The following is a 17,277-nucleotide window of genomic DNA, read 5'->3' on the forward strand; positions in this document are numbered from 1 at the left end:
CTATGCTCAACGCAAACACCAATCTCGGTGGTAGAGGGAGCGTGCGATGCTTGATCATATCAACCTTGGAAACACTTCCAACATATATCGTCAGCTCACCTTTAGCTAGTCTCCGTTTATTCCGTAGCTTTTATTTCGAGTTACTAACACTTAGCAACCGAACCGGTATCCAATACCCTGGTGCTACTAGGAGTACTAGTAAAGTACACATTAACATAATGTATATCCAATATACTTCTATCGACCTTGCCAGCCTTCTCATCTACCAAGTATCTAGGGTAATGCTGCTCCAGTGGTTGTTCCCCTTATTACAGAAGCACTTAGTCTCGGGTTTGGGTTCAACCTTGGGTTTCTTCACTAGAGCAGCAGCTGAATTGCCGTTTCATGAAGTATCCCTTTGTTCCCTTGCCCTTCTTGAAACTAGTGGTTTCACCAACCATCAACAATTGATGCTCCTTCTTGATTTCTACTTTCGCGGTGTCAAACATCATGAATATTTCAAGGATCATCATATCTATCCCTGATATGTTATAGTTAATCACGAAGCTCTAGCAGCTTGGTGGCAATGACTTTGGGGAAACATCACTATCTCATCTGGAGGATCAACTCCCACTCGATTCAAGTGATTGTTGTGCTCAGACAATCTGAGCACAAGCTCAACGATTGAGCTTTTCTCCCTTAGTTTGCAGGCTAAGAAAATCGTCGGAGGTCTTATACCTCTTGACGTGGGCACGAGCCTGAAATCCCAATTTCAGCCCTCGAAACATCTCATATGTTCCGCGACGTTTCGAAAACGTCTTTGGTGCCTCTACTTAAACCATTTAATTGAACTATCACGTAGTTATCAAAACGTGTATGTCCGATGTTCGCAACATCGACAAACGACGTTGGGGTTCAGCACACTGAGCGGTGCATTAAGGACATAAGCTTTCTACTGATCGCATAATCGCTACTATCAACTTTCAACTATATTTTCTCTAGGAACATATCTAAACAGTGGAACTAAAGCGCGAGCTTACGACATAATTTGCAAAAGGTCTTTTGACTATGTTCAGGATAATTAAGTTCATCTTATGAACTCCCACTTAGATAGACATCCCTCTGGTCATCTAAGTGATCACATGATCCGAGTCAACTAGGCCGTGTCCGATCATCACGTGAGACGGACTAGTCATCATCGGTGAACATCTTCATGTTGATCGTATCTACCATACGACTCATGCTCGACCTTTCGGTCTCCGTGTTCCGAGGCCATGTCTGCACATGCTAGGCTCGTCAAGTTAACCCTAAGTGTTTTCGCTGTGTAAAACTGTCTTACACCCGTTGTATGTGAACGTAAGAATCCATCACACCCGATCATCACGTGGTGCTTAGAAGCGACGAACTGTAGCAACGGTGCACAGTTAGGGGAGAACACTTCTTGAAATTTTGTAAGGGATCATCTTATTTACTACCGTCGTCCTAAGCAAACAAGATGCATAAACATGATAAACATCACATGCAATCAAATAGTGACATGATATGGCCAATATCATTTTGCTCCTTTTGATCTTCATCTTCGGGGCTCCATGATCATCATCGTCACCGGCACGACACCATGATCTCCATCATCATGATCTCCATCATCGTGTCTTCATGAAGTTGTCACGCCAACGACTACTTCTACTTCTATGACTAACGCGTTTAGCAATAAAGTAAAGTAGTTTACATGGCGTTCTTCAATGACACGCAGGTCATACAATAAATAAAGACAACTCCTATGGCTCCTGCCGGTTGTCATACTCATCGACATGCAAGTCGTGAATCCTATTACAAGAACATGATCAATCTCATACATCACATATCATTCATCACATTCTTCTTGGCCATATCACATCACATAGCATACCCTGCAAAAACAAGTTAGACGTCCTCTAATTGTTGTTGCATGTTTTACGTGGCTGCTATGGGTTTCTAGCAAGAACGTTTCTTACCTACGCAAGACCACAACGTGATATGCCAATTGCTATTTACCCTTCATAAGGACCCTTTTCATCGAATCCGTTCCGACTAAAGTGGGAGAGACTGGCACCCGCTAGCCACCTTATGCACCAAGTGCATGTCAATCGGTGGAACCTGTCTCACGTAAGAGTACGTGTAAGGTCGGTCCGGGCCGCTTCATCCCACAATACCGTCGAAACAAGATTGGACTAGTAACGGTAAGCATATTGAACAACATCAACGCCCACAACTACTTTGTGTTCTACTCGTGCAAAGAATCTGCGCAATAGACCTGGCTCTGATACCACTGTTGGGGAACGTAGCAGAAATTCAAAATTTTCCTACGTGTCACCAAGATCTATCTATGGAGAGACCAGCAACGAGTAGAAAGAGAGTGCATCTACATACCCTTGTAGATCGCTAAGCGGAAGCGTTCAAGTGAACGGGGTTGATGGAGTCGTACTCGTCGTGATTCAAATCACCGATGATCAAGTGCCGAACGCACCGCACCTCCGCGTTCAACACACGTACAGCCCGGTGACGTCTCCCACGCCTTGATCCAGCAAGGAGAGAGGGAGAGGTTGAGGAAGACTCCATCCAACAGCAGCACAACGGCGTGGTGGTGGTGGAGGAGCGTGGCAATCCAGCAGGGCTTCGCCAAGCACCATGGGAGAGGAGGAGTAGGAAGAGAGGTAGGGCTGTGCCAGAACTTCGTGTATAGCTCCCATGCGCCTCCCCACTATATATAGGGGTGGTGGGGCTGGTTTCTTGCCCTCCAAGTCCATTGGGGCATTGGCCAAGGTGGGAGGAAAGAAATCTCATTATTTCCTTCCCCACCGATTGTTATCCCCCCTTTTTAGGGATCTTGATCTTATCCCTTCGGGATATGATCTTATTCCTTCTAAGGGGGGATCTTGGTGCGCCTTGACCAGGGGTGTGGGGCCTTGCCCCCACTACCCACGTCCATGTGGGTCCCCCCATGCAGGTGGGCCCCACTCCGGAACCTTCTAGAACCTTCCCGGTACAATACCGAAAAATCCCGAACATTTTCCGGTGGCCAAAATAGGACTTCCCATATATAAATCTTTACCTCCGGACCATTCCGGAACTCCTCGTGACGTCCGGGATCTCATCCGGGACTTCGAACAACATTCGGTAACCACATACAAACTTCCTTTATAACCCTAGCGTCATCGAACCTTAAGTGTGTAGACCCTACGGGTTCGGGAGACATGTAGACATGACCGAGACGTTCTCCGGTCAATAACCAACAGCGGGATCTGGATACCCATGATGGCTCCCACATGTTCCACGATGATCTCATCGGATGAACCACGATGTCAAGGACTTAATCAATCCCGTATTCAATTCCCTTTGTCTATCGGTATGTTACTTGCCCGAGATTCGATCGTCGGTATCCAATACCTTGTTCAATCTCGTTACCGGCAAGTCACTTTACTCGTTCCGTAACACATCATCCCGTGATCAACTCCTTGGTCACATTGCGCATATGATGATGTCCTACCGAGTGGGCCCAGAGATACCTCTCCGTTTACACGGAGTGACAAATCCCAGTCTCGATCCGCATAAAACAATAGATACTTTCGGAGATACCTGTAGTGCACCTTTATAGTCACCCAGTTACGTTGTGACGTTTGATACACCCAAAGCACTCCTACGGTATCCAGGAGTTACACGCTCTCATGGTCGAAGGAAGAGATACTTGACATTGGCAAAGCTCTAGCAAATGAACTACACGATCTTTTGTGCTAGTCTTAGGATTGGGTCTTGTCCATCACATCATTCTCCTAATGATGTGATCCCGTTATCAACGACATCCAATGTCCATAGCCAGGAAACCATGACTATCTGTTGATCACAACGAGCTAGTCAACTAGAGGCTCACTAGGGACATATTGTGGTCTATGTATTCACACGTGTATTACGATTTCCGGATAATACAGTTATAGCATGAATAAAAGACAATTATCATGAACAAGGAAATATAATAATAATACTTTTATTATTGCCTCTAGGGCATATTTCCAACAGCATTTTGTCTTGGGTTCAGATTTTTAAAAAAAAAGGGGGATAGGGGAAACAAGAAGAGGGGACCTGCACCTTGGACGTTTGGAGGCGAGAGGATCCACTACTTAGAGGCGACGCCGTCGGCTGCGCGGACCATATTCTCTCGAGGACGAACAGGTTGGCGGTGTTGGGCGTCGTGGGCAGGAGGATTGCAGGCCTGGAACTCCGCCTCGGCGCCTCGGTCGTGCGCGACCTACCAGTATAAATCGGCAGCGGCGGCGGCAGTGTGGCCACCGGAGCTAGGGTAACAGGTCGGGCATCGCGTGAGGACGCCGCGGGGCTGGGGCGTCGTGTGAAATAGATGGGACAATCATTATCCAGATCGTGCGAGGTTATTTTTTTCTCTATGCGGACTGGGCGTGGCGTGGGAGTTCGTCCGATGGAGTATGGTCAGTCAAAGCTAATTGTTACATGCAATCGTTGCCTCTAATCAGATGTATTTAGTCCGTCGGATCTCATTAAGTGGGATAATCTAGCGGCAAAAATTAGTCTGGGTACACAAAGCGGGGTGGTTATAGAAAAGAAAATGTTGGATTATTTAATAGTAATATAGACGAGCGCAACGTGGGTGGATAGATGCATTTTGTCTTGGGTTCAGAATATTTTTTTAAAAAGGGGGATAGGGGAAACAAGAAGAGGGGACCTGCACCTTGGACGTTTGGAGGCGAGAGGATCCACTACTTAGAGGCGACGCCGCCGGCTGCGTGGACCATATTCTCTCGAGGACGAACAGGTTGGCGGTGTTGGGCGTCGCCGTCGCCGGCGTCGTGGGCAGGAGGATTGCAGGCCTGGAACTCCGCCTCGGTGCCTCGGTCGTCCCCGACCTACCAGTATAAATCGACGGCGGCGGCGGCAGTGTGGCCACCGGAGCTAGGGTAACAGGTCGGGCATCGCGTGAGGACGCCGCAGGGCTGGGGCGTCGTGTGAAATAGATGGGACAATCATTATCCAGATCGTGCGAGGCTATTTTTTTCTCTATGCGGACTGGGCGTGGCGTGGGAGTTCGTCCGATGGAGTATGGTCAGTCAAAGCTAATTGCTACATGCAATCGTTGCCTCTAATCAGATGTATTTAGTCCGTCGGATCTCATTAAGTGGGATAATCTAGCGGCAGAAATTAGTCTGGATACACAAAGCGGGGTGGTTATAGAAAAGAAAATGTTGGATTATTTAATAGTAGTATAGACGAACGCAACGAGGGTGGATAGATGCATTTGTTGGGGAACGTAGCAGAAATTCAAAATTTTCCTACGTGTCACCAAGATCTATCTATGGAGAGACCAGCAACGAGTAGAAAGAGAGTGCATCTACATACCCTTGTACATCGCTAAGCGGAAGCGTTCAAGTGAACGGGGTTGATGGAGTCGTACTCGTCGTGATTCAAATCACCGATGATCAAGTGCCGAACGCACGGCACCTCCGCGTTCAACACACGTACAGCCCGGTGACGTCTCCCACGCCTTGATCCAGCAAGGAGAGAGGGAGAGGTTGAGGAAGACTCCATCCAACAGCAGCACAACGGCGTGGTGGTGGTGGAGGAGCGTGGCAATCCAGCAGGGCTTCGCCAAGCACCATGGGAGAGGAGGAGTAGGAAGAGAGGTAGGGCTGTGCCAGAACTTCGTGTATAGCTCCCATGCGCCTCCCCACTATATATAGGGGTGGAGGGGCTGGTTTCTTGCCCTCCAAGTCCATTGGGGCGTTGGCCAAGGTGGGAGGAAAGAAATCTCATTATTTCCTTCCCCACCGATTGGTATCCCCCCTTTTTAGGGATCTTGATCTTATCACTTCGGGATATGATCTTATTCCTTCTAAGGGGGGATCTTGGTGCGCCTTGACCAGGGGTGTGGGGCCTTGCCCCCACTACCCACGTCCATGTGGGTCCCCCCATGCAGGTGGGCCCCACTCCGGAACCTTCTAGAACCTTCCCGGTACAATATCGAAAAATCCCGAACATTTTCCGGTGGCCAAAATAGGACTTCCCATATATAAATCTTTACCTCCGGACCATTCCGGAATTCCTCGTGACGTCCGGGATCTCATCCGGGACTCCGAACAACATTCGGTAACCACATACAAACTTCCTTTATAACCCTAGCGTCATCGAACCTTAAGTGTGTAGACCCTACGGGTTCGGGAGACATGTAGACATGACCGAGACGTTCTCCGGTGAATAACCAACAGCGGGATCTGGATACCCATGATGGCTCCCACATGTTCCACGATGATCTCATCGGATGAACCACGATGTCAAGGACTTAATCAATCCCGTATTCAATTCCCTTTGTCTATCGGTATGTTACTTGCCCGAGATTCGATCGTCGGTATCCAATACCTTGTTCAATCTCGTTACCGGCAAGTCACTTTACTCGTTCCGTAACACATCATCCCGTGATCAACTCCTTGGTCACATTGCGCATATGATGATGTCCTACCGAGTGGGCCCAGAGATACCTCTCCGTTTACACGGAGTGACAAATCCCAGTCTCGATCCGCATAAAACAATAGATACTTTCGAAGATACCTGTAGTGCACCTTTATAGTCACCCAGTTACGTTGTGACGTTTGATACACCCAAAGCACTCCTACGGTATCCAGGAGTTACACGCTCTCATGGTCGAAGGAAGAGATACTTGACATTGGCAAAGCTCTAGCAAATGAACTACACGATCTTTTGTGCTAGTCTTAGGATTGGGTCTTGTCCATCACATCATTCTCCTAATGATGTGATCCCGTTATCAACGACATCCAATGTCCATAGCCAGGAAACCATGACTATCTGTTGATCACAACGAGCTAGTCAACTAGAGGCTCACTAGGGACATATTGTGGTCTATGTATTCCCACGTGTATTACGATTTCCGGATAATACAGTTATAGCATGAATAAAAGACAATTATCATGAACAAGGAAATATAATAATAATACTTTTATTATTGCCTCTAGGGCATATTTCCAACAGCATTTTGTCTTGGGTTCAGATTTTTAAAAAAAAAGGGGGATATGGGAAACAAGAAGAGGGGACCTGCACCTTGGACGTTTGGAGGCGAGAGGATCCACTACTTAGAGGCGACGCCGTCGGCTGCGCGGACCATATTCTCTCGAGGACGAACAGGTTGGCGGTGTTGGGCGTCGTGGGCAGGAGGATTGCAGGCCTGGAACTCCGCCTCGGCGCCTCGGTCGTGCGCGACCTACCAGTATAAATCGGCGGCGGCGGCGGCAGTGTGGCCACCGGAGCTAGGGTAACAGGTCGGGCATCGCGTGAGGACGCCGCGGGGCTGGGGCGTCGTGTGAAATAGATGGGACAATCATTATCCAGATCGTGCGAGGTTATTTTTTTTCTCTATGCGGACTGGGCGTGGCGTGGGAGTTCGTCCGATGGAGTATGGTCAGTCAAAGCTAATTGCTACATGCAATCGTTGCCTCTAATCAGATGTATTTAGTCCGTCGGATCTCATTAAGTGGGATAATCTAGCGGCAGAAATTAGTCTGGGTACACAAAGCGGGGTGGTTATAGAAAAGAAAATGTTGGAATATTTAATAGTAGTATAGACGAGCGCAACATGGGTGGATTGATGCATTTTGTCTTGGGTTCAGAAATTTTTTAAAAAGGGGGGATAGGGGAAACAAGAAGAGGGGACCTGCACCTTGGACGTTTGGAGGAGAGAGGATCCACTACTTAGAGGCGATGCCGCCGGCTGCGCGGACCATATTCTCTCGAGGACGAACAGATTGGCGGTGTTGGGCGTCGCCGTCGCCGGCGTCGTGGGCAGGAGGATTGCAGGCATGGAACTCCGCCTCGGCGCCTCGGTCGTCCGCGACCTACCAGTATAAATCAGCGGCGGAGGCGGCAGTGTGGCCACCGGAGCTAGGGTAACAGGTCGGGCATCACGTGAGGACGCCGCGGGGCTGGGGCGTCGTGTGAAATAGATGGGACAATCATTATCCAGATCGTGCGAGGCTATTTTTTTTCTCTATGCAGACTGGGCGTGGCGTGGGAGTTCGTCCGATGGAGTATGGTCAGTCAAAGCTAATTGCTACATGTAATCGTTGCCTCTAATCAGATGTATTTAGTTCGTTGGATCTCATTAAGTGGGATAATCTAACGACAGAAATTAGTCTGGATACACAAAGCGGGGTGGTTATAGAAAAGAAAATGTTGGATTATTTAATTGTAGTATAGAAGTATAGATAGGCGGCTCCACACATAAGAGGCAACCTGACTGGTCCGGCCCTTCAAGTTGTACCACCAGGCGAAATGGATAGGAAAAAAGCAAGTCATCCGCCATGCGAGGTTTCGAATTGGCGACCAGTTGCTGGTGATTACCTCATTGCCACTCCTGTTGACTAGCGTTGTTCATTGTAGAGCGACCCGTAACTTAAAAGAACAAACAGTAGCCGTAGAACCGGACTGTTGTATTGTAGCTAACCAGAACCAGTTACTGTAGTGAATCAGAATAAGTTATAGTAGAGACAATTTTTAAACAAATTGAGAAACATTTTTTTAAAGAAGTTACATTTTCTAAAGTGTATATTTTGAATAAGTATGAATATTTTTTGAATTTCTTAAGAAACAATTCAAGAACATGAATTTTTTTCAATATGTGAACAAGAATAGAATAACTCAATTTTTTAAGATAAATGTGGATCATTTTTTAAGTTGTGAATAAATTTGGAAACCGTGACCATTTTTGGAATTTGTGAACAAAAAGCTGTAAAAAGGGAGCATTTCATGAAATTCCGAATACAATTTTGAAACCACAAACATTTTTTGAAATTCCTGGACATGTTTTGAATTTGTGGAAAATATGTGAATTCTCGAATAATTTTTGAAATCCTTGAACATTTTTCAAACACAATTTTTTGAACTTATGAACCAATTTTGAAAAACAAGAATATTTTTTTTGAGATTCTTGACCAAGTTTAAAGTTTTGAAAAATAATTAGAAGCAGGATTTTTTTAAATATGAACAAAGTTTGAAATTTTTGAACATTTTAAAAATGTTAAAAATTAAACTGGATGAAAAAAGGGAAAAGTTAAGAAAGAAGAGAAAAGGGAAGGAAAAACCAAAAGAAGAAACTGAAAAATGAAAAAAAAATGTTGGTTTTGGAACCTTTTAGAAGGTTCCGAAAACCAGTCAGGAACCCTGTCACAAGACTGATGATCTCGCACGCTCGGATGGGCCAACCCATTCTAGCGACCAATTGACAATCTACGCGGTCCGGTCATCCATCCCCTATGAAAACATCAAACGCGGCTCGATCAATGGCGACTGAGCATCACCGCGCAATTAACGCCGACGAGCGGACACGCCGTCCATGTAACTCCAACGAGGAGCACGCACGCGAGGGCCTACCGACGCAAAGGAACGAGTGCTTCGTGTCGCCTGCTCGTACCCTTTGGCTGTGTACCTAGCGCTAGGGTTTCTTGTGTCTCTCGTCGGCACCGCCATTAATCTACCTTATTTCCTGTGATCTTAAAGCCATGGAGGCACGGTGGATCTCGGCCCTTGTCGACAGAAGGGCTTCATTTTTTTATATTTTTTTAAGTTTTGTTAGGGTTTGTGTCCTACATAGGAAGGCAAGGCAGCGGTAACTCTGAAAATGGAATGAGGTTCTTCCCGCCTAGCCCCTATTCCGGTGGTGTTTCTAGCATCGTCGGGGGCCGTTTTGAGGTTTGTCTTCGATGTTTGTCTTTGATGGATCCGTGTGGATCATGTCTTTTGTCCGTCTGTGTTCGTGTGTCCACATGCTGGATACTTTCGATCTACTTTCTCTCCATCGGCGGCGGCTGTTGTTCCGGTGTGCTGGTCCTATGGGATCTTAGCACGATGACTCCCCGACTGTCTGGTACAACATGGTTTGCCTGACTCCGATGAGGGAGAGGCGAAGGCGGCGGCGTGCCTTCGGCTCACTCCGGTGCTTGTAGTCGTCGCTAGGTGGTCTACGGACCTGAATGTATTTTTTTTACTTCTGATATTCTTTGCACTACTTTGGCCATTAATGAATAGTTTGAAAGCTTGATGGAAAAAAAGAGGAACGAGGGTGATGAGCGCCCTTTGCGGTGAGTGCGTGCGTGCGTCCTCTCTCTCCCTCGCTCCTAAGTCTTGACCGGTGGCGTCACGTCACGCACCTTTCCGTGGCATGACACAAAGGAGGGAGAGAAAAGAGGCGCCGAAGACGACACGCACGTCGTTTTCTTCTCGGCCAACCAGAAAAGATTCAGCACTGGCAGCAGTCTACCAGCACCCACAATGTCGTACTACTACGTGGGCGGTGACCACCGAGCGATGCGGGCCAACAGGAAATCTTGGCACGGCCTGGCTGGAAAGGAGTGAGGCGTACGTGGCCGTCGGTTCGGCTCGGTTGGGCTGGAGGACGCACGAAGCGGACGAGACCTCAACCACCGCACACCGCGAGGAGAAGAGCCGGCGACTTTGGGAGTAGCTTGGAAGGAAACCAACCAACCAACCTGACCAAGGCAAACATATATAAAATGGGATGAAGAATTATATCATGAGCCGCCCTTTCGGTTGAGATAGTAATAGTAGTAGTAGTATATGATTAGTGTGCACAGTCTACGATTAAAAGAATCGGATCAGGAGCTTCTTTGGTTGATCACCGGCAGGAATGTTGCAGTCAGTCATATTAATTGTTCAAGGCAGCCAACTCGCTATCTAGTTCTAGTGGTACTCCTGACTACCTTGGCTATCCAAGCTTTGCTTTCCACAATAATTGATGGGAATCAGGCCAGCGCTTTGGTGTGTAGATACGTGCGCGAAACTGCTTTGCATACGATGATTTTCTTGTCCGAGCGGTACGACCAGAAATCTAGCATCCAATTTTTAGGCATGGCAAATTGAACATTTTTATGGCAATTTGTGTTGGTGTGACGATGGCAAATTTACTTGGCGAACACAACAATGTTCTACCCAAAAAAAAAAGAACTTAGATTGATTTACCATACTCGCCAATGAAACTTGTCACCCTCGGCAAACATAATTTGTCATGAAAGACGTTCGATGCCATGCCTAAAATTCTGAGGTTCACTATGTGTGAGTTTACTCTGTACACTACACTGTATACATGCATATATACATTATAATACATATATGTCCGTGTATGCACAACGGAGCATGCAGTACGTACGGTATGGCCCCTATTCTAGTTTACTTTCAAATCACATGGATATCTTAGACTATCATCATACAAATCAGAAAGGCATCGTATCGATCCACCAAATCGTCAGCCTTTGCGGAAAGATTGGCTTCACAAATCAGCCAACTTTGGTGTACCCATGATGACTCTGATCATGTGAGTCATCTGCATCATTGCATTAGAAAACATTTCTCCACGGATCATCCTCTCTAGCTTCCACCGCCTCGCTAAACAAAAATGAATGAAAAGGGGGCAACCAAGCTACCGTCTACCTACGTGCTACTGTTTGGCTAACCAACAGAACAAGCATGCAAAGCCATTTCTTTTCCCTAAAGTGCTTTGCACCATATATATGTGTATACAAACTTTGCGAACATGCATGGAAACATATGGTACTCCACTAACCAAACCGGAAGGAAAAATAAAAGGCTGAAATGCCGCTGCTTCTTTTTTGCAACCACCGCCATTAGCACCAGTACTGCACTAGCTAGATGGTACTCTTCCGTAGCAAGCGTTCAGCTACCCTTGCGCCCTTGTCAGAGCATCTTGAATAGATGGTTCAAATTTTGACGGTCCAAAACTGAAGATGTAAAATTTAGACCGCCAAAAAGTATGTTTTGGAGCTCCAAAAAATACTAACTCCAACAGATGGTCCAAATTCAGGGTCCAAAAGAGCAACTCCAATAGATGATCCAAATTCATGGTCCAAAACTGGCCAGCAGTCGCGCGGCTGCTGTTCAGCCGCTGTCCAGCCCCTGTACAGCCGCACATATTGTATAAAACATGTTTTAAAACAACATAAAAAAATCATGTCCACAATATTGAATTATTACATAGTTCTTCAGATCCAGGAGGTGAAATGCAACACAAATACAACATAGTTTTACACAATACAACATAGTTTTGAACAAACAAATAATGAATCTATGCGGATCTTTCGCCATGCCATTTCCAATGCTCTTCCATCAAATCTTTCTGTAGTTGGTCATGCACATCGGTGTCTCTAATCTCGTAATACACCTTCATGAAACGTCTGATGCCCTCCTCTCTTTGCGCATGGGGTTAACACGAATGTCCATCAACTGATAGAAGTTGTAATCTAAATTTTTTCCACGGTCGTTCTCAATGATCATGTTATGCATGATCACGCAAGCGGTCATGATATACCAAAGGATCTTTTGATCCCAAAATCTAGATGGTCCTCGCACAATAGCAAATTGGGATTGCAAAATCCCAAATGCCCTCTCAACATCTTTTCTAGCCACCGCTTGTGCATTATGAAAGACAAGTACTTTCTTACCTTCAGGTTTTGCAACCGGCTTGACGAATGTACTCCACCTCGGGTAGATCCCATCTGCAAGATAGTACCCATAGTTGTAGGTGCGGCCATTTGCTTCGACGGTCACCGGTGGTGCTTCTTCATTTGCTAAGTTGGCAAAGAGAGGTGACCGGTCGAGCACGTTGATGTCGTTGCAAGAACCGGGAAACCAAAATATGCATGCTAAATCCATGTTTGGAGGCCGGCCAAAAGGAGCTCGGCGGGCGGCGAAGAATAGTTCGGCAGCCTGGCGGAGGGCTTGGTGTGGCGGTCGTGCGGCCGGCGCAACTGCCGTGGACAGGCTCACGGCCGACGGGGAGGAGGTTGGCGGCAGCCTAAGACCCGACGGAGGCCTACCGCGGCAGCCGGACCGCCGGAGGCGCCGAATCCCGCGCTGGCGGCCTCCCGATTCGGCGGCGTCCGGGCGGCTGCGAGCCAGCTACCGATGAGGGAGGCGACGGGGGCGACGGCGGCGGAGGGCGGCGACGGGGTTGTGGGGCGGTGGCTGCGCCGACTGCGAGGTTTTGGGCGGTCGCAACGGCGGATTCCGGCCGGCTGGTCTTCGGGCGGGCGGACGGGCGCGGGCGGGAAATGAAAGGAAGTGGCGGTTGGGCGTTCGCGGGCGGCGGCTGGTTTTGGACCAGATGCACCTCGTGATGTAAATTTGCACCGCGAGGTGTTGTATTTTACATCACAAGGAGGCCGCGGTCCAATTTTTTTGCATATGGACTGTCTGTTGGAGCAGCGTTTTTTGCGCCGGACGGTCTAAAAGTTAGATACTTTTACATTTGGACCATCTATTGTAGATGCTCTCACAATGTTGTTGCAACATATTGTTACTACAGTAATTGACATGGTGTCATTGTGATGAAGACATGACGTGGCGAACTATGCATCCACGTGGAGACCTTGGTGGCTTAGCAGGAGCTACTATCTCTTTAACCATGCACGGATGCACCTCCCAACCAATGCAGAGGTTCCAGATGGCAGTATCGCATTGGACATGCCGCGTGCTTGGACCGTCCATCGACAACGATAGAGTAACGGTAGGCAGCAGCAGCACAGCGTCTGAATCGGGTGACCCACAGTGAACTGATAAGTTCAAATTTATATTCTAAACAAAAAAACAGTGACCTGATGATCCAGCATGTGCCGTGGCAGAGAGGGGCGCCCGCTGCCTGGGCTTTTTGCGCTATCCACGTCACCGCCGACATGGCCGTGCAAGCTGCGGGCCCGCCTGACACTCTCCACCTGACAGATCCACCACAATGTTTCATGCCTGCATTTCAGTCCAAAGAACCCAAAGGATCTCGTATTTGCAAGTACGCGCATATGCTAGAATTGCAACTCGAAATTCCAAGCTTGTGTGCGTAAACCGTTGTGCCGAGTTCCCAAGTTCATGTTCATTTTACACGCAAAAAAAAGGGAGTTCATGTTCATTTGCATCACAAGAAAGGTGTAGAGAGAACGTATGTACTAGAAATATTACACTTACTGGCCTATTCATCCATTTAATTTGAAGGAATAGAGCATAAGATAAACATATAGTAATTATTTTGGTATTAGTGCATCAACAATATGAAAGTTATGCGATTAACATGGAACGGATTTTTCTAACAAATCTAGATTATTGCAATTCTTATAAATTTTATTTTCGATGAAAGAAGCATGTAGCCCCCAAAAATTGATAAAGATTTTATAACATGGATCCCTTCCCGCACCATGTTGCCTGCTCCCCCTCCCAAACCCCCCCCCCTGCCCCACGCCACCGTTGCCGCCTTGCTTTCCCCACGCCACGTTGTCATCGCCTCGTCCCCCACCGTCGCACTGCCGCGCTGAAGCTTGGATATTTTTTGCCAATCTTGTCATTGACGACGAGTTGCAGTGGTGCTTATCCAGAATCGGAGCAGTTGGAGTGTACGTTGTCGGGGCACGGCAACGAGGCGCCCTGGGCAGGGGACCAGAGCTCCCACAAGCAGTCGGGTTGGCTGGATTCCGTCGCCGGGGAGGCCTTCTTCCTGCCGCTCTACGAGATCTTCCTCACCTACGGTGGTGTCTTCCGCCTCAGCTTCGGGCCCAAGGTGAGCGAGCCATCCAACGAATTACAACCCCCCCCCAAAAAACAAAGTTTGTTGTCGTTTGAACCATGTATTGTTGCTAATTAATGGTCTGTACATTTCTTCTTCATCATCATCATCATGTTCTTCTTCCTCCTCCTCCAGTATTACCTCATCGTCTCTAATCCGGATTTAGCTAAGCATATCCTAAGGGACAACTGCAAGGCTTGTTCCAAAGTTTGGTTCCTAAATTGTTTTTAGTGATCTAATCATTTCCAAATAGTAAATAAATGTTTCAAAAGCATTAAAAAATGAGTAGCAGCTATTTGATTCAGTCCTAGTTTGATCATGGTGGGTGCAGGGTATCCTTGCGGAAATACCGAATTTTGTGATGGGCACAGGTCTTTTCCCGGTTGATGGGGACGTCTGGTGTATTCGACGGTGTGCTATTGTACCAGCATAGCAGCATTACATCATAAGGTTCTAGCTTCCTACCCACATCAAAATTTTGTGTGTATCGCTTTCTTTCCAGTGTGGTTTTACTCACTTGAATAATGTGTTCGGCAATACACTCCGGCTGCTTCGGTTCTTGACAAGCAACACCGCAACTTGTCGTCGGACTTCAAGTTTTTGTGTGTATTTTCTCTTACCACCAGTTAAAAGTAAATATCATGAAGATTAGGTGTGATCTAAACTACTCCGGTTAAAATGATAGCAAGTATTGACTGAAAATGAGAAGATTAGGAGTATGTACCATAACCAAAACTTAAAATGAGAGCAAGTATTGACTTAAAAATGGAAAGATTAGCAATATTATGTGTGATGCACTGAGAAGAGTTTCTTATGGAATCTATCATGAAGTCTACCCATGATTCAAGTCTGAACACATTAGTGAGTTCATTTGCATCTGATCTGCTCTGCTTTCCTGTTTATCAAAGAGTGCCCTGCCTGCTTTATTGCTAAACACATTAGTGAGTTGGATATCACATTGGAGTAGAAATAAATAAAGAAATGCATGGCATCATGAACACATTAGTGATCCAGTGTTAGTTACGAAGAAAGAATTTCAGTGGATTCCAATGTTTACCTTGGAGTAGCAAAGATAAATATGCATTGGGGGTAGCAGTAGCTTGTTAGAGTAAGCATGACTAGCATGGAAGATTTGTCTTTATGCTATACTACTTTCCTAATGCCCCGTTTTTAGAACTAGCAATGGAGTAGTAGGTGAGCTAGTGCTCTTCATCTAATTGTTCAGAAAAAGTTCAAAATGCTCAAAAAAGTTTAGGAAAAGTTCAAAAATCCACATAAACATCACATTCAAATGCATCTTGTTTCATATCTTAAAACTAGTGATGATTATAAATAGAACTTGAGGTCATCTTAATATAAATAGAAATTGAACCATTTCACCGTGGCTTCATATTCAGGCGAACCATTTCACCAGGGCTTCAGGTTCAGGTGAACCATTCCACCGTGGCTTCAGGTTCAGGTGAACCATTTCACTGTGGCTTCAGCTTCAGCTTCAGCTTCTTTTTTATATCTGTTTCTGTATATGAAGAGCATAAAATTTGTGTACATAAGCATCTCTGTTCTCTACAAGTAGATCTTACAAGTAAATAATAACCATATGTAGTATGTGCACATAAGAATTAGAAAAGCATTATGTGCTCAGAAAAAATTGTATGTATGTGTGAACAGAAACAAGAAATGAGTTTATTCACTATAACTATGCAACTAAAACAACACTCATCTTGTTCAAGATCGTAGGGCACTTTGCGCTCTGCCGGCATACTGAGTTGTCCACTCATAAACCAAACCTTTTTGTATTGAGCGAAATATGCAACATTCACATGAGAACATAATAAAGCTTAATTTGGTTTCTATTCAATGTTATCTATTATAGCATCAAATAAGTTAACATTAACATTTAGTTCAATTTCTTATATGTTTGAAGGTATAGTATCATTCACTCATTTGCTTGTTTTTCATATTCTTCTATGCTCATGTAAATAGCTCTCCGCACACATTGGTATCATGTAACAGAAAATTATTCATCTTATATCTTTGAGGGAAAATTCATTCTTTATTAAAAGCAGTAACCTTCTCTTATTAAAGAAAATATTTCCACTGAATCAAGGTGATGTTCCTTGGAAATTTAGGATGCAACACCCATGTTTGAACTAACCATGCAACATAGTGGTATGGAATATTTTCATTGTGAAGAGCATAACTCTAACTATCTAACATTAATAACATTGGAATATTGCTTGTTTTTGTCAATAACAAATTGTTGACAACATAGTGGATATTGATTTTTCTGTCAGTAACAAATTATTGACAACATAGTGAAATATCACTTGTTTTTGTTAGTGGAATATTGACAACACAGTTGAATATTACTTGTTTTTTCTGTAACAACACAGTGGTATGTAATCAATTTATTTAGGGATAAATATTGCTTGTTTTTTCAGTAACAATGGTGTGGAAATAATTTATGTAGAGACAAATATTGTTTATTTTTGTCAATAATTAAGACTAGAATTAATTTGTCACTAACAAATTGATTGTTTCCAAAATTGATAACACATGTGTGTATTTCTAGATTGATTGTTTCCAAAATAACATTATAGTATATTTCTACTCCTCTATGACGTTTGGGGAAGGCCGGAGGAGGAAACAAC

The sequence above is a fragment of the Triticum aestivum genome, chromosome 3A, assembly GCF_018294505.1.
Source record: "Triticum aestivum cultivar Chinese Spring chromosome 3A, IWGSC CS RefSeq v2.1, whole genome shotgun sequence".
NCBI classification, from domain to species: Eukaryota; Viridiplantae; Streptophyta; class Magnoliopsida; order Poales; family Poaceae; genus Triticum; species Triticum aestivum.